This window comes from Oryx dammah, unplaced genomic scaffold (assembly GCF_014754425.2).
Source record: "Oryx dammah isolate SB20612 unplaced genomic scaffold, SCBI_Odam_1.1 HiC_scaffold_22, whole genome shotgun sequence".
Lineage (NCBI taxonomy): Eukaryota > Metazoa > Chordata > Mammalia > Artiodactyla > Bovidae > Oryx > Oryx dammah.
This window is the reverse complement of record NW_024070206.1, coordinates 34801837-34823900: the sequence shown is the minus strand read 5'-3', so window position 1 is coordinate 34823900 and position 22064 is coordinate 34801837.

The following is a 22064-nucleotide window of genomic DNA, read 5'->3' as shown; positions in this document are numbered from 1 at the left end:
ACATTAAATGTGTATGTTCTTAAGCACCTGGCTTAATTGAAACCCATGGCAATGAAAGCATAATAACTGGCCTGAATAATAAACTATAGATAATCACCGTGCAGGGAAAAGTGTCAAAGACATGCTTATGTCTTTACTGCCTTTAAGTCAAAGGCAATAACAGGTCTTTTATTTGATTCAAAGGTAGGGGAAGAATTGAAACTTACTTTTCAATGTTAAACTGCAGATTGAGAGTGGCAATCTGATTTTTTAAAATTCTAAATTCATGTCAATGTATGTCAAAACCAATACAGAATTGTAAAGTAAAAAAATAAATTCAAAATACCAGTACATTAAAAACTAAAACTAAAATAAAATAAAATAAAATTCTAAATTCACACTGATCTGTTTTAACTACACATCAAATAAAATCATGAAGAAAATGACATGTTTTTGTTTCTTTATATGACACATCAATTCTGATTAAACAACAAAGGGAAACATAAGAATTGATGGAGATTGAACACAAATAATCCAAAGCACAAGGATGCTTTGAATGTCCTAATGATGAGTTCTGTAGCTGGAATTAGAAGCAAAAATATAAGTGATTCAGGCAGGCTAGCAAGAATCCAGGAGCTATAAGTCTTTTACCAAAAAGATTTACTCTTGGGAAAAAATAAAAGTAAAAATCCCCGGGTGCCTCTGAATTTACACTGAAAAAATTTCAAACCCTGTCATCACCTGGAATGTCATCACCTGGTCCAACGCGATTCCAGAATTTTTCCTCAAGCTCTAATCGGGCTCTTGTACCAACTGGGCTCTTGTATTCTAACTTAACTGAAATACAAACATGTGTTTTAAAGTCCTCACCAAATTGCAATGTTTTATAAGGTAAGATTTTACAACACCAGAATTATTGTCCATGCTGATATGTCCACATTTTATCTGATAGTTTCAGATGGATGACTGTTTCAGAGAAGGGAAATAATTTCAATATTAGGACAAAGCCTGTTACTATAATTAAAAAAAAAAAAAAAAGCTTCACGTTCATAAAGTGTTAAATTACCATCTAATGTTGTCGTGCTGTGCTAAGTCGTGTTAGACTCTTTGGACCTTATGGACTGTAGCCGCCAGGCTCCTCTGTCCATGGGATTCTCCAGGCAAGAATATTGGAGAGGGTTGCCATGCCCTCCTCCAGGGGATCTTCCCAACCCAGCGACTGATCCCACAGCTCCTGAATCCCCTGTATTGTCAGGCAGATTCTTTACCTGGGAAGTCCTCTCATGTTATCAAAAGTAAAATTTGAAACTCAATGAAAAAAGTAATCATATTTAATAAATTCAGATTTCTTATTATCTTTTGGACTTTGAGCTGAAAATTTTTGATGTAAAATGTTTAACCTTGTATTAGTCAGTGTTCTCCAGAGAAACAGAATCAACTGGAATATAACAAACAAATAAAATATAAAATGAAATTTTTATAGAAATAGCTTCACACAATTATGAAGAAAAATTCCCATAACTGGACACTTGCAAGATGAAAAATCAAGAAGTCTGGTGGTTTCAGTCTGAGCCTGAAGACATGAGAATTCAGGTATGAGTCTTTAACCCCAAGAAACTGAAATGATACAATAATTTTATGTCTTATACGTATTGTTTAAACCTTCCTAAGCTTCAGCTTCTAGTTGGAAATTGGAAATAAATGCATTATCAAGTAATTGGTGTGCAGTTTAAGTAATCTAACATAATGTATAGATGTGAGAGTTGGACTATAAAAAAAGCTGAGCGCAAAAGAATTGATACTTCTGAACTGTGGTGTTGGAGAAGACTCTGAGAGTCCCTTGGACTGCAAGGAGAAGTCCATCCTAAAGGAAATCAGTCTTGAATATTCACTGGAAGGACTGATGCTGAAGCTGAAACTCCAATACTTTGGCCACCTGATATGAAGAGCTGACTCATTTGAAAAGACCCTGATGCTGGGAAAGATTGAGGGCAGGAGGCGAAGGGAATGACAGAGGATGAGACGGTTGGATGGCACACTCAATGGATATGAGTTTGGGTAAACTCTGGGATTTGTGATGGACAGGGAGGCCTGGCATGCTGCGGTTCATGGGGTTGCAAAGAGTCGGACACTTCTGAGTGACTGAACTGAAATGAGCATAATGCTTAGAAAATAGCAAACAGGCATTGCATTTAAACTAATTTAACCTTTTCTCCATAGACTATAAATAGCCACAAAGTGAATATAAACAGTCACAAATATAAATAGTAATCTGACATGCCAGAAGATAGCTCGATAGCAAGATAGCAATTGCACCATTCAATATATTTCTGACTAGAAAATATGATGTAAGTCTTCTCTTCTTTTAGGCATTTACACTCCTCAAATATGGTTCTTTTAAAGTTACAATTACTGGATGAAAGAGGGGATATCTTTCATGTTCCTCAAAGAGAAGGGACAGTGCTCAACAGCACTATACAATTGATTAATTTATGGCCATTTTCTTATCTTCTACTTGTTAGATTTAATTTTCTGTTCTTTTTCTAACTTTTTAGAAGCAATGATGATTAGCAACTTTTTGCCTTTCTATTCTAATAAATTTATATGTATATACAATAAATGATATTTTCTTTCAAAAATGGCTGTAGCTGCCCTGCATCATTTAGTGAATAGTATTTTTATTGTCATTTAATTTTTAATATTTTCAAATTAGCATTGTTATTTTTCTTTAATATATCAATTATTTAGAAGTATACTGAAGTTCAAAATATATGTAGATTTTATTATAAAGAAAGGTAGGATATACAGTGGAGAAAAGACAGTCTTTTCAATAAGTGGCACTGGGAAACCTGGGCAGCTACATGTAAAAGAATGAAATTAGAATGTTCTCTAGCATGTGTACAAAAATAAACTCACACTGGATTGGTCCAAAAGACCTACATGTAAGATTGGATATTATAACATCCCTATAGGAAAAAATTGGCAGAAAACTCTTTGACATAAATCATAGCAATATATTTTTTAAAATTCTGTCCCCTAAAGTAAAGGAAATAAAATAAAAAATAAATAAGTAGGATGTGATTAAACTTAAATGTTCCTTCACAGGAAAGGAATTTATTGACAAAGTGAAAAGGGAGGTTCTACTGAATGGGAGAAAATATTTGCAAATAATATGACTAATAAGGGACTGATTTTCAATATATGAACAGCTCAAACCATTCAACCAAGAAACTCAATTTAAAAATGGACAGAAGAACTAAAAAGACATTTTCAAAAAAGAACATGCTGATAGATGGCTAACAAACACATGAAAGAGCTATCAACATCACTAATTGTCTGGAGAATCCCATGGACAGAGGAGCCTAGTGGGCTACTGTAGGAGACAGGAAGAATAAAAGAAAAGCAGGCCCCGGCAAGGGCCGCAAAAGAAATCTATAACTATTGATAAACTGGATGCTATAAGGCATGACCCTCTTGGAACAAGTCCAGAGGGTACAGTTCATAGTCTTGAAAACAAGATATGATCCTGGGGTTGGAAAATCGATCCCAGACTGTTTCCTAACTGGCATCTCAGAGTCACATGTTTTACATATCTGGTGGGAAATCTATAGATAAGAATATGAGTCTTAGTTACTGATTTGTTATTGATTACTATTTTTTAGTTACTCATTGGTTAATGATCACTTTTTCCTTTGGCCCTCAAGGCCATATGAGTTATAGCTTAACTCCCCACATATTCTTTCCTTCACAGCTGAAAGTATAATAAAGCTGGCTTAGATTCAGTTTCAGCACCTTCACCTCGGAGAGGTGTTGGTCCCCTGATCCTCGCTTTTCACTGAATTCTTGTGTCTTGTTTCTCATTCTCCCACCGTATCATGCTTTTGGAAACTCTGCTTGCTGAGCTAGTCTTGAAGGTTACAGTCCATGGGGTTGCAAAGACTCCCTCATAGTTCAGTCAGTAAATAATCTGCCTGCAATGCAGGAGACCCAAATTTGATTTCTGGGTCCAGAAGATTCCCAGAGAAGGAAATGGCAGCCCACTCCAGTATTCTTGCCTGGAGAATCCCATGGACAGAGAAGCCTGGCAGGCTACAGTCCATGGGGTCACAAGAGTCAGACACAACTTAGTGACTAAACCACCAACACTAATTGTCAAGTAAATGCAAATAAATTCACAGTGCTGTGAAAATGACTATATTACCCAAAGCAATCTACAGATTCAATGAAATCCTTATCAAATAACCAATGGCATTTTGCATAGAACTAGAACAATAACCAAAAAAAATTCACAATTTGTATGGAAACATAAAAGACCCTGAATCAAAAATAAAGGAGTCAATCTTCCTGACTTCAGACTATATTACAAAGCTACAGTCATCAAGACAGTATGGTATTGGCACAAAACAGAAATATAGATTAATGGAACAAGATAGAAAGCCCAGATATAAATCCACATACCTGTGGGCACCATACAATAGCCAAAGGAAGCAAGAATATGCAGTAGAGAAAAGGCAATTTCTTCAGTAAGTGTTTCTGGGAAAACTGGACAGCTACATGTGAAATAATGAAATTAGAACACTTCCTAATGCCACACACAAAAATAAGCTCAAAATGGATTAAAGACCTGAATGTCAAACCAGAAACTACAACAGTCTTAGACAAAAATATAGGAAGAGAAATCTTTGACATAAATCACAGTAAGATCTTTTTTTTAACTACCTCCTAGAGAAATGGAAATAAAAACAAAACTAAACAAATGGAACTTAATCAAACTTAAACACTTTTGTACAGCAAAGAAAACTATAATTAAGATGAAAAGACAACCCTCAGAATGAAAAAAACAATAATTGCAAAAGAAGCAACTGACAAAGGATTAATCTCCAAAAATATAAGCAGCTCATGCAGCTCAATGTCAGAAAAGCAAACAACCCACTCAAAAGATAGATGGAGGATCTATACAGACATTTCTCCAAAGAACACATATAGATGGCCAACAAACACATGAATAGATGCTCAACATTGCTCATTATTAGAGAAAAGAAAGTCAAAATTATAATGAGGTATCACCTTACACCAATTAGAATGGCCATCATCAAAACATCTACAAACATGAAATGTATGGAGAGAGCAACATGAAAACTTAAATTACCATATGTAAAATAGATACTCAATGGGAACTTGCTCTATGTCTCAGGGAACTCAAAGAGGGGCGCTGTAACAATCTAGAGGGGTGGAATAGGGAGGGAATTGGGAGAGAGGTTCAAGAGGGAGGGGATATATATATACTTATGGTTGATTCTTGTTGATGTCTGACAGAAAACAACAAAATTCTGTAAAGCAATTATCCTTCAATTAAAAATAAATAAATTTTAAAAATATATAAACAATAAATGGTGCAGAGGATGTGGAACCCTCCTACACTGTTGATGGGGATGTAAATTGATATAGCCATTTTGGAAAACAGTATGGATATTCCTTAACAAACTAGGAATAAACCTTCCAGCAATCCCACTACTGGGCATATACCTGAGAAAACCATAATTCAAAAAGTCACATGTACCCCAATTTACATTGCAGCACTTTTTACAATAGCCAGGACATGGGAGCAACCTAGATGTCCAACAATAGATGAATAGAGAAAGAAGTTGTGGTACATATATATAAAAGATTATTACTCACCAATACAAAGGAATGAATTTAAGTCAGTCATAGTGAGGTGAATGAATCTAGAGCCTGTTGGAGGGAATTAAGTCAGAAAGAGAAAAACAAATATATTAATCATACATAAACATCATATACATGGAATCTAGAAAAATTGTACTGACGAACCTATTTCCAGGGCAAGGCAAGACACAGACATAGAGAATGGACGTACGGACACAGCAGGGCAAGAAAAGGGTGGGACAAATTGAGAGGGTAGCATTGACACGTATATGCTGCTTGCTGCTGCTGCTAAGCCGCTTCAGTCGTGTCCGACTCTATGCGACCCCATAGACGGCAGCCCACCAGGCTCCCCCATCCTTGGGATTCTCCAGGCAAGAACACTGGAGTGGGTTGCCATTTCCTTCTCCAATGCAGGAAAGTGAAAAGTTAAAGTGAAGTTGCTCATGTGTAAAATAGATAGCTAATGAAAAGCTGCTGTATAACACAGAGACCTCAGCCTGGGGCTCTGAGATGACCTAGAGGAGTGTGATTGGGGGGTGGGGTGGGAATGAGGCTCAATAGAGAGCGGATGTATGTATACTTAGAACTGACTCATGTTGTTGTACAGCAGATGTGAATGAAATATTATAAAGCAATTATTCTCCAGTTAAAAATAAATTAACAACAACAACACAATGATATATCACCTAACACCTGTCAGAATGGCTGTCATCTAAAATAACACAAATAACAGATGATGGTAAGGATGTGGAGAAAAGGCAACCCTCATACACTATCGGTGGGAATGTAAATTGGTGCAGCTACCATGGAAAACAGTATGAAGGCTTCGCCAAAAACTAAAAAGCTGGCTACCATATGATCCAGCAATTCCATTCCTGAGTATATATCTGAAAATAGAAAAAACACTAATTTTAAAAGATACCTGCACCCCAATGTTCACAGCAGGTTATTTACAATTCCCAAGATATGAAAACAACCTGTGTCCAATAACAGATGAATTGATAAAGAAGAGTGAAACACACACACACTCAGCCGTGAAAAATGAAATTCTGCTATTTGCCACAACATGGATGGCCCTGAATGGCATTATGCTAAGTGAAATGAGTCAGAGAGAGAACAATAAATGCTATATGATATCACTAATATGTGGAATCTGAAAAATAAAACTAGTGGATATAACAAAAAAAAAGCAGACTCACATGTAAAGAACAAACTATTTACCAGTGTGAGGGTGGGGGTGGGGGTTCAGTTCAGATCAATTGCTCAGTCGTGTCCGACTCTTTGCAACCACGTGGACTGCAGCACGCCAGGATTCCCTGTCCATCACCAACTCCCAGAGCTTGCTCAAACTCATGTCCATCCAGTCGGTGATGCCATCCAACCATCTCATCTTCTGTTGTCCCCTTGTCCTCCCGCCTTTAATCCTTCCCAGCATCAGAGTCTTTTCAAATGAGTCAGTTCTTCGCATCAGGTGGACCAAATATTGGAGTTTCAGCTTCAGCATCAGTCCTTCCAATGAATAGTCAGGACTGATTTCCTTTAGGATGGACTGGTTGGATCTCCTTGCAGTCCAAGGGACTCTCAAGAGTCTCCTTCAACAGCATAGTTCAAAAAGCATCAATTCTTCAGTCAGTGCTCAGCTTTCTTTATAGTCCAACTCTTATATCCATACATGACTACTGGAAAAACCATGGCTTTGACTAGGCAGACAGTTGTGGGCAAAGTCTCTGCTTTATAATATGCTGTCTAGGTTGGTCATAGCTTTTCTTCCAAGTAGCAAGTGTCTTTTAATTTCATAGCTGCAGTCACCATCTGCAGTGATTTTAGAACCCAAGAAAATAAAATCCGTCACTGTTTCCATTACTTTCAAGGAACAACAGAAACCTAAGTACTAACTTTTCAACAGAAACAATAAAGAAGGATATCATTACTTTGTCTTCTGATATCCATTGTTTCTGTTGAAAAGTTAGTTCTTAAGTTTTTGTTGTTCCTTGAAAGTAATGTATCTTTTTAACCTCTAGCTGCTTTTAGGATATTATTATATTATTTGGTTGTCAGAGTTTTATTACATCATTAGTTCTTAATAATTTAATCATTGTTTATCTAACTTCAGGCTCATAGTACTTCTACACCTTGGTTTCATTTTTTAGTCTTGGAAAAATTCAGAAAATTACTTAAAAATTTCAGTTTCTACTTCATTTTCTCTTCTCTTCTTCTAAGAATGAATTCCTATGTATTTACACCTTTTGATTATATCCCTAATTCATGGCTTTTGTCATAGTATCTCTTCCAATTCATCTGCTTCAATTTCAACTATCTGCTGTTAAACTCATTCACTGAGTTCTTAATTCTAGTTACTCTATTTTAGTTCCAGAATTTTTATTTTATTCTTTAATAGTTTTAAGTAGTGTGATGAATGTCTCGACTTTAATTCATGGGATATATTAAATGCTGTCATTTTGAACTTGATGTCTGATAAGTCTATTTTCTGGGTACTCAATTATCCCTACTGTCTACTTTTTATATTTTTCTTCAGTCAAATATTTTCATTTCAAAAACTGTAGCAATAATTTGACGCTCTGTATGTTAGTTTTGCTTTTGTTAGAAAGCCCTAATAATCTGGCTCATCTTTTCCTACTCAGTAACTGAAGTTTTTGAAGCTGGCTTCAGCCCATCTATGTTGGTTCATCTATATTTCAGTTCCCGTGTGAAAGCTTGCAGTTTTTACCAAGGCACCTCCTTCTCATTAGGACGTGAAGGACTTTGTTGTTGCTGTTTTTCTATTCTATATTATTCCCTCCTCCAGTCATGTGAGTTTGTTAAGCTTTCTCAGTTTCTCTGTATATGTTCATAGTTTTGGAATGAAAACATTATTATTTTTTTGATTTTTTTTAATTTAAATTTTATTTTTTTACTTTACAATACTGTATTGGTTTTGCCATACATTGACATGAATCCACCACAGGTGTACATGAGTTCCCAACCCTGAACCCCACTCCCACCACCCTCCCCATATCATCTCTCTGGCTCATCCCAGTGCACCAGCCCCAAGCATCCTGTATCCTGTATTGAACCTAGACTACCGATTCGTTTCTTACATGATAGTATACATGTTTCAATGCCATTCTCCCAAATCATCCCACCCTCGCCCTCTCCCACAGAGTCCAAAAGTCTGTTCTTTACATCTGTGTCTCTTTTGCTGTCTCACATATAGGGTTATCATTACCATCTTTCTAAATTCCATATATATGTGTTAGTATACTGTATTGGTGTTTTTCTTTCTGGCTTACTTCACTCTGTATAATCAGCTCCAGTTTCAATATAATACCAAATACCAGCTGTGCCCCTCTGGAATTCATGTGGGCTTCTTGATTCTAATTCTAAGATTCTAACTTTCTTGGTAGGGTTCTAATATTTTTCAATATATTTTACCTGTTTTTTTTCCTTCATTTTTATTGGAGTATAATTGATTTACAATGTTGTGTTAGTCTCAGTTGTACAACAAAGTGAATCAGTTGTACATACACATATATCCATTCTTCTTTTTTGGATTCTTTTCCCATATAGGCCTTTACAGAGTACTGAGTAGAGTTCTTTGCCTATAAAGCAGGTTCTTATTAGCTGTCTGTTTTATATAAATACACACACACACACATATATTATTGTGTGAATATCAGTCTCAATCTCCTAATTTATCCCTTCTCCATCCCATGGTAACCATGTTTGTTTTTTACATTCAAAACTCTACTTCTGTTTGTAAATAAATTCATTTGTATCCCTTTTGTTTAGACTCCACATATAAGCAGCATCATATAATGTTTGTTTTTCTGTATCTGGCTTACTTCACTCAGTATGAAAATATCTAGGTCCATCTACACTGTGGCAAATGGCATTATTTAGTTTTTTTTATGGCTGAGAAATATCATATATATATATATATATTCCAAAATACACATATATTCCAATATATGGCTATTGCAAAGTGTTTCAATGAGCATTGAGATATGTCTATCATTTGAAATTATGGTTTTCTCTGGGTGTATGCCCAGGAGTGGGATTGTTGGGTCATGTGGTATTTCTATGAAACTCTTAAGTTAAATGCTTTTGCATAGCAAAGAAAACCACAAACAAAACAAAAAGACAACCTTCAGAATGGGAGAAAACATTTTCAAATAAAGCAATTGACAAGGGATTAGTCTCCAAAATATATAAACAGCTCATGCAGCTTAGTATCAAACAAACAAACACAAGGGCTAATAACCCAATCAAAAAATAGGCAGAAAATCTAAATAGATATCTCTCCAAAGAAGACATACAGATGGCCAAAAAGCACATGGAAAGATGATCAACATCACTAATTACTAGAGAAATGTCAATCAAAACTACAATCAGGTATCACCTCACACCATCAAATTTAAGAACATCCAGATTTGCTCCTATGATATCTTCTAGAAATTTCATAGTTTTTTTTTTTGTTGCTGTTGTGTTTTTACATTCAGGTCTGCAATGCATTTTGAGTTATTTTTTGTGAAAGGTATAAGGTCTGTGCTTAGATATTATTAATCTGCATGCCGATGTCCAGTTCCCTTAGTGCTATCTTCTGAAATAACTACCATGTGTCTTTTGAGGTGTCTTTGCTCCTTTGTCAAAAACTAAATGAGTTTATTTGTGTGGGTTTCTTTCTGAGCTCTGTATTCTGTTCTGTTCTATTGTTCTATCTGTCTTTTCTTTCACCACAAATACCACATTTACTATTTCCTTCCTTTTGCTTGCTTTATTAAATTATTCTTGTTTTTCATTATCCATAAGGAGAAATATTACAGACTTCAGACCTTTCTACCTTTCTATAGCATTTAAATGTTACAAACGTCCTCTAAATATTGAGTGAGTGAGTGAAGTCACTCAGTCGTGTCTGACTCTTTGTGACCCCATAGACTGTAGCCTACCAGGCTCCTCCGTCCATGGGATTTTCCAGGGAAGAGTACTGGAGTGGGTTGCCATTTCCTTCTCCAGAGGATCTTCCTGACCCAGGGATCGAACCCGGGTCTCCCGCATTGTAGGCAGACGCTTTACCGACTGAGCCACAAGGGAAGCCCTACTTACATGCTTTTCACAAATTTTGATATGATGCATTATCACTTTTATTCAGATAAAAATCTTTTGTAATCTCTATTGAGACACACTCTCTGACTGAGAGTGTTTCATGTTTGTAGTTTAGATTCCAAATATTTGTGGATTCTCCAGACATTTTTTTCACTGTTGGTTTCTAGTACTATTATCATAAACAATATGCTTTGTATAATTTCTTTACAAAAAATGTTTTTCCAAGTTTATTTTAAGGCTAGAATATGATCTATCTTCTGGAATCTTGACAGGAGTGTGTGTCCTATTTTTGTTGTGTAGAGCATTTTACAGATATCAATTGGATCAAGTTGATTGATAAGTGTTTTTCCCCATATCCTATATATCTATTGATTTCCTGTACATTATATTAATTCATGAGAGAGGATGATGACTATTTAGTTACTAGTGTACATATGTTATTTTTTCACCTATACTGCTATCTTTCTCAGAAAAGAATTTGCTTCTGTTTTACCTCTATTCTTTAAAGCCTCAGTTGGTGTCTTCTACATGGAAAAAGCAAGAGAGTTCCAGAAAAACATCTATTTCTGCTTTATTGACTATGCCAAAGCCTTTGACTGTGTGGATCACAATCAACTGTGGAAAATTCTGAGAGAGATGGGAATACCAGACCACCTGACCTGCCTCTTGAGAAACCTGTCTGCAGGTCAGGAAGCAACAGTTAGAACAGAACATGGAACAACAGACTGGTTCCAAATAGGAAAAGGAGTACGTCAAGGCTGTATATTGTCACCCTGCTCATTTAACTTCTATGCAGAGTACATCATGAGAAACGCTGGACTGGAAGAAACACAAGCTGGAATCAAGATTGCCGGGAGAAATATCAATAAACCTCAGATATGCAGATGGCACCACCCTTATGGCAGAAAGTGAAGAAAAACTAAAAAGCCTCTTGATGAATGTGAAAGAGGAGAGTGAAAAAGTTGGCTTAAAGCTCAACATTCAGAAAATGAAGATCATGGCGTCCGGTCCCATCACTTCATGGGAAATAGATGGGGAAACAGTGGAAACAGTGTCAGACTTTATTTTTGGGGCTCCAAAATCACTGCAGATGGTGACTGCAGCCATGAAATTAAAAGACGCTTACTCCTTGGAAGAAAAGTTATGACCAACCTAAATAGCATATTCAAAAGCAGAGACATTACTTTGCCAACAAAGGTCCTTCTAGTCCAGGCCATGGTTTTTCCAGTGGTCATGTATGGATGTGAGAGTTGGACTGTGAAGATGGCTGAGCACCGAAGAACTGATGCTTTTGAACTGTGGTGTTGGAGAAGACTCTTGAGAGTCCCTTGGACTGCAAGGAGATCCAACCAGTCCATTCTGAAGGAGATCAGCCCTGGGATTTCTTTGGAAGGAATGATGCTAAAGCTGAAACTCCAGTACTTTGGCCACCTCATGTGAAGAGTTGACTCATTGGAAAAGGCTCTGATGCTGGGAGGGATTGGGGGCAGGAGGAGAAGGGGACGACAGAGGATGAGATGGCTGGATGGCATCACGGACTCGATGGACGTGAGTCTGAGTGAACTCCGGGAGTTGGTGATGGTCAGGGAGGCCTGGCGTGCTGCGGTTCATGGGGTCGCAAAGAGTCGGACACGACTGAGCGACTGACCTGAACTGAACTGACATTGGTACCCAGTGCATCTTCATTCAATGGCTCATCTTTATGTGAAAGATACAACACATTTATAGATTATCTTTGGAAAACTATACGAATGACAGCAAAGATCCATGTTGGCAATGCTGTGTTTTTTTCTAAGAACTTTATGCTTTTTTGTATCCATGTGACAGATTAGAGAAAGTGGTAAATCAGAAATTTTAGATCAAAAAAGTTTTTTTCAGAAATAAAATTTCCAAGGTTCACTATATTTTGTGACTGATAGTAATTATTTAATATTTTTCAATACCTCAGACTATTCAGAATTCTTAGGGAGACTAGTTTTCAGCTAGGGCATCAGAAGAATAGCCTCAGTAAATGTGGTTGGTCTTTGAACAACAGAGGCACCAGGGAGTGTATGTTACGGTTACTGAACTCTGAATGGTTAAAAATCTTGTATAGCCTGCTGTCAGTATCCACAGCGCCTCCATCTATGGATTCAACCAACTGTGGATCACGCAGTACTCTAGTACTTACCATTGGGGGAAAAAAAATCATATAAATGGACTCACACAGTTCAAACCCATATTGTTCATGGGTCAACTGTACATTTTAAGGGACTAGTGAAATACACACATTTTCCTCTATAATTTTACTGCCTACATCTTGCTTATTCAAGTGTGATAAATTATAGGTATATTTTTTCCACTAAACTAGAAGATACCCTGATTTATAAAGTATATAATAAAAGGCATTTGTAGAATATTAGTTCTGACTAAAATGTAGTCATCAATTTGACCATCCTCTTTTTTTTTTTTTTTGCCACATAGATGTATTTTACAATTACAAAATCTACCTTTCAGTGGAGGAAAAAGAAAGTGAAAATCACTCAGCTGTGTCTGACTCTTTGTGACCCCATGGACCATGGCCTCCCAGGCTCCTCTGTCCATGGAATTCTCCAGTTCAAAACACTGGAGTGGATAGCCATTCTCTTCTCCAGGGGATTTATCCTAACCCACGGATCTAATCCAGGTCTCTTGCATTGCAGGCAGATTCTTTATGGTCTGAACCACTAGGGAAGCACAAGAATACTGGCGTGGGTAGCCTATTTCTTTTCCAGTGGATCTTCCCAACCCAGGAATTGAACTGGGGTCTCCTGCATTGCAGGCAAATTCTTTATCAGCTGAGCTACCGGGAGAAAAGTAACCTAAAAGTATAGTATAATATGCTATAATAATACAGTTCTTAACAGCAAGAATTCTTAACAAGGCAGTAAATATCCTGTGTTTCATCTTGCTATTGGGAGTTTATATCTGGATTTTAGGCATTCAAATACTATGATAATTCACATTGTAGGAATATCTGAATCATCAGTGGGCTTTAACAGAATCACACATAAAGATGCTTTAATTTGCCACCTTACATACTAACAGAGGCCAAGTCAGCTGGTATCAATTCATGGAATTGTATATTTTGTAGTCAACTCATTATTAGACATGTCTCATTTAGGATTCTTATGGCAGCTTGACTTTGTTCTAGCCTGTTACTCCTTACTGTTTCACCATCTTTAATTATTCCTCCCCCTGCGTGTATTGAAATGGAATGCCTCAAGGATACTGGGATGGCTACACTGAACAGCATTGTTTTCTCTTATAATGGATCTTGGGAAGGATATTGTTAGACCACTAGGCAAAATAGAAAGGTGGATTTAATTTGCATCAAATAAATATATTAAAGTTAAATGAATAAAAAAGATGCAAATGAATCAAAGATGCAAATTAATTATTGACATCTACCTAAGGATGTTTAGGAATTGTGTTACTTCTAAGTATTCAACCCCCTCACTCCAAGAAATGTGGCAGTCTCCTCTGCAGCAGGGTATGTGTCCTGTCAAAAAACTGCTACTATGAATACAAGGTCAGAATGTAAAACACATATCAAGGCCATTGTTTCTTGCTCCTCTGTGTAGTGTAGCAAGCTGTAAGCATGATATTCTCCTGCTTCATCTTTCTCAGACAAAACAATAAGTATTCCTTGGTTTCGAGGATTTAATAAAATGGGAAACAAAGAGAAGGATATTACTTTGAGGGAAAGTCTTTTAATCATAAACTAAATTAAAATTTAGCTTACAAATTTCAATGTGAATTATTTATTTTTATTTTAGAAATAAAAACCAAATTGTTCATGTATAGAATTAATACATTTGGAAATTGCTGAAGTTTTTTTACAAGTATAAATTCTATAGGCTAAAGTTGAGTCCTCTTTCTAAAACGTTAGGAAACTTAAAATACCAATTCTGTAACAATTAAAACTCATTAAATTAAAAACATTACTATGATTTATGAATATGCAGCAGCAACAATAATTACCTAACAGATAAATCTATCTGATAATCATTTCTATTACAGTAGTGGTTTTTCAGTGTTAATATGAGCATTTTCTAACTTTTCCAAGCTCTCTTGGGATAAGAAATTAATTTCAGTAATATGATTTTTTAAATGATATAAACCAATATTTAAGTAGAAAGCGTCTGGTTCATAATTGGTTAGACATAACTGAAGGAAGCCTTCAGATGTAAGTAACTCAAGATTCATAGTTTCAAATAACAAGAGTCAGATTTCTTATTTCATTCAAATTAGAATTACTTCGGACTTCCGTGATAGCTCAGTTGGTAAAGAATCTACCTGCAATTCAGGAGACCCCAGTTTGATTCCTGGGTCAGGAAGGTCAGCTGGAGAAGAAATAGGTTACCCACTGCAGAATTCTTGGGTTTCCCTTGTGGCTCAGCTGGTAAAGAATCCGCCTGCAATGCAGGAGACCCTGGTTTGATTCCTGGGTTGGGAAGATCCCCTGGAGAAGGGAACGGCTACCCACTCCAGTATTCTGGCCTGGAGAATTCCATGGACTGTATTATTCATGGGGTTGCAGCAAAGAGTCAGACGAGACTTTCACAAAAAGGATTTTTATAATTATCTTTCCTTCAAGCACATAAACACTTTTAAGTAGATGTTTTTCTGGAATTGTCTTGCTTTTTCTATGATCCGATGGATGTTGGCAATTTGCTCTCTGGTTCCTCTGCTTTTTCTAAATCCAGTTTGAACGTTCTTGGTTTATGTACTGCTGAAGTCTAGTTAGTGGAATTTTGAGCATTACTTTGTTAGCATGTGCTGCTGCTGCTGCTAAGTCACTTCAGTTGTGTCTGACTCTGTGAGACCCCATCGACGGCAGCCCACAAGGAATGTAATAGGAGTGCAATTGTGCAGGGCAATTTGTCATTGCCCTTCTTTGAAATTGGAATAAAAAGTGACCTTTTCTAGTCCTGTGGCCACTACTGAGTTTTCCAAATTGCTGGCATATTGAATACAGCACTTTAATAGCATCATCTTTTAGGATTTGAAATAGCTCAACTGAAATTCCATCACCTCTTCCAGCTTTGTTCATAGCGATGCTTTCAAAGGCCCACTTGACTTCACACTCCAGGATGTCTGGCTCTAGATGAGTGACTACACCATCGTGGTTATCCCAGTCATTAAGACCTTTTCTGTATAGTTCTTCTGTGCATTCTTACCAGCTCATCTTAATCTTCTGCCTTTGTTATATTCTTAAATTTTCTGTCCTTCATTGTGCCCACCCTTGCATGAAATTTTCCCTTGACATCTTCCGTTTTCTTGAAGAAATCTCTAGTCTTTCCCATTCTATTTTTTCCCAATATTTCTTTGAATTGTTCATTGAAAAAGGCCTTCTTATCTCTCCTTACTATTCTTTGGAACTCTGCATTCAGTTGGGTATATCCTTCCCTTTCTCCCTTGTTTTTCACTTCTCAGCTATTTGTAAAGCCTTCTCAGACAACCATTTTGCTTTCTTGTGAATTTCTTTTTTGGGGATGGTTTTGATCACTGCCTTCTGTACAGTTATTAGACACCCTGGACAGAACTTTCATGCATAACTGTGTATATATTATATGTAGCCTTTATAATCTGATGTATAAAGCCCAAACGTTTTGTTAGATACTCAGTGTGGTAGAGATAGCCAGTGGTACTATAACATTTATCTGCCTCCCCCACTTTTTTATAATAATAGCCTTAACATTTTGGTGGACCCACAGACATTTTGAATAAAAACTGTATTTCCCTAATGAACTTGCTTGCTCCTAACGTTCCAGATCTGATTTAGATTCTACCAACTATCTCCTGCCATAAATTTTAGAAGATAGAAGAAAGGACGGCTATGTATCTTTTCCTTCTTTCATGCTTTTCTTAGGGTTTAGGATTTTTTTCTGTGGCAAAAGAAACAGAGGTCTTGTTAGTACTTGTAACCATTTTATAGAGCTTTATAGGACTTCCCTGGTGGCTCAGATGGTAAAGCGTCTGCCTACCATGTGGGAGACCTGGGTTCAATCCCTGGATGGGGAAGGTCTCCTAGAGAAGGAAATGGCAACCCACTCCAGTATTCTTGCCTGGGAAATGTCATGGACGAAGGAGCCTGGTAGGGGCTCCTCCTCAGTCCATGGGGTTGTAAAGAGTTGGACATGACTGAAAGACTGCACTTCACTTCATAGGAATGAAAAGCACATGTAATTCCATCTTTCCTTTTTTTTTTTTTTAATTAAACCTAACAGGCTCAGAACAGATCTGGAATCAATATTTCTGATTCCAGTGAGACTTCCTTAGGCTTTCCCACCTTCATGATTTTTACATATTCAGTTCAGATGCTCAGTTGTGTCCGACTCTTTGTGACACCATGAATCACAGCACGCCAGGCCTCCCTGTCCATCACCAACTCTCGGAGTTCACTCAGACTCACGTCCATCGAGTTCGTGATGCCATCCAGCCATCTCATCCTCGGTCGTCCCCTTCTCCTCCTGCCCCCAATCCCTCCCAGCATCAGAGTCTTTTCCGATGGGTCAACTCTTTGCATGAGGTGGCCAAAGTACTGGAGTTTCAGCTTCAGCATCATTCCTTCCAAAGAAATTCCAGGGCTGATCTCCTTCAGAATGGACTGGTTGGATCTTCTTGCACTCCAGGGGACTGTCAAGAGTCTTCTCCAACACCACCACAGTTTAAAAGCATCAATTTTTCGGCACTCAGCTTTCTTCACAGTCCAACGCTCACATCCATACATGACCACTGGAAAAACCATAGCCTTGACTAAATGGACCTTTGTTGGCAAAGGAATGTCTCTGCTTTTCAATATGCTGCTTAGGTTGGTCATAACTTTTCTTCCAAGGAGTAAGCATCTTTTAATTTCATGGCTGCAATCACCATCTGCAGTGATTTTGGAGTCCCTCAAAAGTAAAGTCTGACACTGTTTCCACTGTTTCCCCATCTATTTCCCATGAAGTGATGGGACCAGATGCCATGATCTTTGTTTTCTGAATGTTGAGCTTTAAGCCAACTTTTTCACTCTCCACTTTCACTTTCATTGAGAGGTTTTTTAGTTCCTCTTCACTTTCTGCCATAAGGGTGGTGTCATCTGCATATCTGAGGTTATTGATATTTCTCCCAGCAATCTTGATTCCTGCTTGTGCTTCTTCCAGCCCAGTGTTTCTTATGATGTACTCTGGATATAAGTTAAATAAGCAGGGTGACAATATACAGCCTTGACGTACTCCTTTTCCTATTTGGAACCAGTCTGTTGTTCCATGTCCAGTTCTAACTGTTGCTTCCTGACCTGCATATAGGTTTCTACCTACTTATTATTTTAAATATATTCTTAACTAAAATAGTTAAGACTGTGATATCTTATCTTTAACAGAACCCTGCCTAATTACACTTAGTTTTGCAAATGTCCTAGGTTAATGGTAATCAACCTCTCTACAATAAATATTTTTGACAATCTCTTTGTTATCATAGGATTAATTTAACAGATAATATAACTTGCAGATACAATTTCAATAAGAATAATTTAAAGGCATAAATATAAAAATAGAAAATACAATGCATTTCTAATAAATATATAGTTGTCATACATAAATACTCAAGCAAAACAAGATTAAAAGATAAGTTGCACACATGTATAGAGAGAATTGCTGTAAGTATAACAGCCACAAATGTAAACTGATATAAATACATTATATTAGCTATTCAAATTCTATGTGCTACATTGCTTTCAGTGAAACAGTTTTCTAAAATTCTGAGGAAATTTTGATAAAATTAGAAATTTAAGAATTATAATTTCCCTTTAGTTTACATGGTAGTTGCCTTCCTAAAATTTTAAACTGTACAAAATTTAAAACCATATAAAGATTGAAGGCAAAAGGAGAAGGGATGACAGAGGATGGGATGGTTAGGTAGCATCAGTGACTCAATAGACATGAATTTGAGAAAACTCTGGGTGATAGTGGAGGACAGAATACCCTAGCATGCTTGGGTACAGAGAAGCCTAGCATGCCTAGTCTATGGGTTTGTAAGTTTCAGACATGATTTGGCAACTGAACAACAACAAAAATTATTTGAGTTCACATGTGAAATGCTAAATACATAGTTTCAGATAAATAAATGTAAATTTTCTTTTACCTGAATATACAAGACATTCACAAATCACACAGGAACTACCACGATTCTTTATGTACAGAACATTTGTCACCCTAGGCCCCCAGTCAACAAATGCCAATAATGTCCTGTAACTTTTTAATTAAAACAATGTCTGTACATTTCCTCAGCGCTACATAGGTGTTTCTCTATGTATGCACGCACACACACAGAAACACAAACATACACCTTGCCTGAAGAAAGACCTCCTGAGGTTCTTACTTCTGGTCTTTCTTCAATCTGAATACAGTTAACTGACTTCTCTAAGGGACAAAGTAAGCATGTGATCCAGATAAAATGTCCCTTGCTTCTGGAAATATTATTAGAGCTTTGAAAGTAACATGAATCCCTCCTCCTATATTCTACAAAAATATATAATATGTGTAGCATATTGAGCATATGTTATTTGCTAAATGAATTAATTAAAATGTCCTACATATTTAGTTCTCATTTTCATTTTGCTTCTTTCCACTCCCCATATTTCCTTATAAATCACTGCATATTTGAAGAAAACAAATCTACACTTTAAAGTTCATTATTTAATATTGCTAAATTAAATAATGAGCAAAATTAAGTTTGAGTAAGCAATTGTTGTTAGTTTACTAAACCTACTAACTTGTTTTCCTCAGGTGAGAAAAGTTGGTCAATTATTAGATTTTCCTGTCTCAGTTTCAATCATCAGGACTTTATTGAAAAAGAAAATTCATCTGTAGTATACTCTAAAATTTGGAACAGTTTGATTGTCCAAATACAGGAAAGAATGAATTAAATTCCCAGTAACATCCTTGCCTTTTATTATGTATTAGTGACTTAAAAATCACGTATAATTGTTGGCATTTACACTAAAAGGAATATTCTTTCACAATAATTTTCATATTAAATGTTAATAAATAAATAAATAGCTGAATAGAAGAACATAAAAGAAAATGAAAGGGTTTTATTAGAATTACATTTTATCTGGAAGCCCCTTGATCTCATAAATTACAATTTTGTTAAACTAGAAACAAGAGCTCCATTGGTAGTACTATAATTCTTTATAAATAATTTTCCTACTTTATTTTTCATGATCACTTTTTTAAGCTCTTAAAAATGAATCAGGAAGAAATATAAGGAAAGTACATTCAATATCCTGAACCCATCATATATTAACCAGGGGCAAGGAGAGTAACTTGACTTTCCCTAGAAATATAGACATAATAATGGCCTACAACAATTTAAAATTCTAAGTGTTTTAGAAAATAGATATCTCTGAAGCTTGCTTTGAGTCAGTGTTGCAGAAAGGAAAGAACACAGTCTCTTGAGTTAAACATACACTATTTAAATTATAGTATAAAATGTATTTTATATCATAATTTATTGTGTTGCTTTGGAAAAACATTTTAAATTCTTAGACTCGACTTTTTCATTAAAAAAGATAAAATATAATTTGGAAGAGAGTAATGTTGACTAAATTAAATAACTGATATCAAGTGCAGAGGTTTTACTTAGTATTTACTAAAATACACAGATTATGATCACTTTGAAAAATCTAATCCACTTCTGGTTCTATTTTAACATATTTATAGATCAAAAAGATTTAGAAGTGACAACCCACAACTGTGAGTTAAACTCATAAATTAAATCAAACAGATTCCTTCAGTATTAACACTGGGATGGTTTTTCCAGATGGAGCTAGTGGTAATGAACTTGCCTAACAATGCAGAAGAGGTAAGAGACTTGGGTTCAATCCCTGATCAGGAAGATCCCCTGGAGGAAGAAATGGCAACACATTCCAGTATTCTTGCCTGGGAAATCCCATGGACAGAGGAGCTACAGTTTACAGGGTCGCAAAAAGTGGACACAACTGAACCTACTTAGCACACAGCACACATATTAAGCACACATATTCACCAGTAGGCTGATGAACTTGGCTTTCAAAGTTTATTTAATCAGGACTTTTTAAAATAAGGGTAACTGATCTGATGTTGAAACGTCTGAGTTTTACTTTGGTGTTTTCAGCGAGAGTCCATGCTCACCTCCAACGCAGTGTGAGGTAATGCGGGCCACAGCAATCTAGACTTCTGCTTACCTTGGTGTTAGCCATTACTCTGCTGCTTTTTAGCCCTGGGGCCATGAACAAGTTATTATGCTCTATAGATCTTATTACTATTTTGTGTAAAATGCAGTACAAAATGTATCTTTGTTTCAAATTTTTAAATTATTATCTGTAATTGTGAATATAAAGCACCAAGGAGACAGAGGATCTTATGCATTTTAGAAAATACATTGATGTTTAGTTGCTCAGTCATGTTTGACTCTTGAGACCCCCAAGATTGTAGCCCACCAGGATCCTCTGTCCATGGGATTTCCCAGGCAAGAATATGGAGTGGGTTGCCACTTCCTTCTCCGGGCTTCTTCCCAACCCAGGGATTGAACCTGCACTGGCAGGTGTGTTCTTTATCACTGAGTCACCTGGGAAGCCTGGAGTTAAAGGTGGAACACTATATTTTTATCTCTATCATTCTTGATGTTTCCCTCATAGCTCAGTTGGTAAAGAATCCGCCTGCAATGCAGAAGACTCCAGTCCAATTCCGATTCCTGAGTCGGGAAGATTCTGTCATCCTTGATAGAAAGTGCTTGCTAGTTGGTTTTTCTTCTTTTGTCTGAGATCTATTGACATTTACTTGGAAAACATCTTAGAAACTTTTTTACGTAGGCAAATACCATTTTGAAATTAGGATACTGTTAAATAATAATTGTTCCTTAACTTCCTTAAATTTCTTTTTAAAAATTAATTTATTTTACTTGGAGGCTAATTTCTTTACAATATTGTAGTGGTTTTTGCCATATATTGACATGAATCAGCCATGGGTTTACATGCGTTCCATATCCTGAACCCCCTCTCCCATCTCCCTCCCCATCCCATCCCTCTGGGTCATCACAGTGCACCAGCCCTGAGCACCCTGTCTCAGGCATCAAACCTTGACTGGTGATCTGTTTCACATATGATAATACACATGTTTTATTTATGAAATACTGAGTATCTATTACAGATAAAAGGAGAGGTGCTATATTAAAATCTGCATGGGCCATGGTCCCATCCTTTCAGTGGAAAAGACTGAATGCTAAATATATTTAGAATATAAATATATTCATATATTTAGAATATAAATATA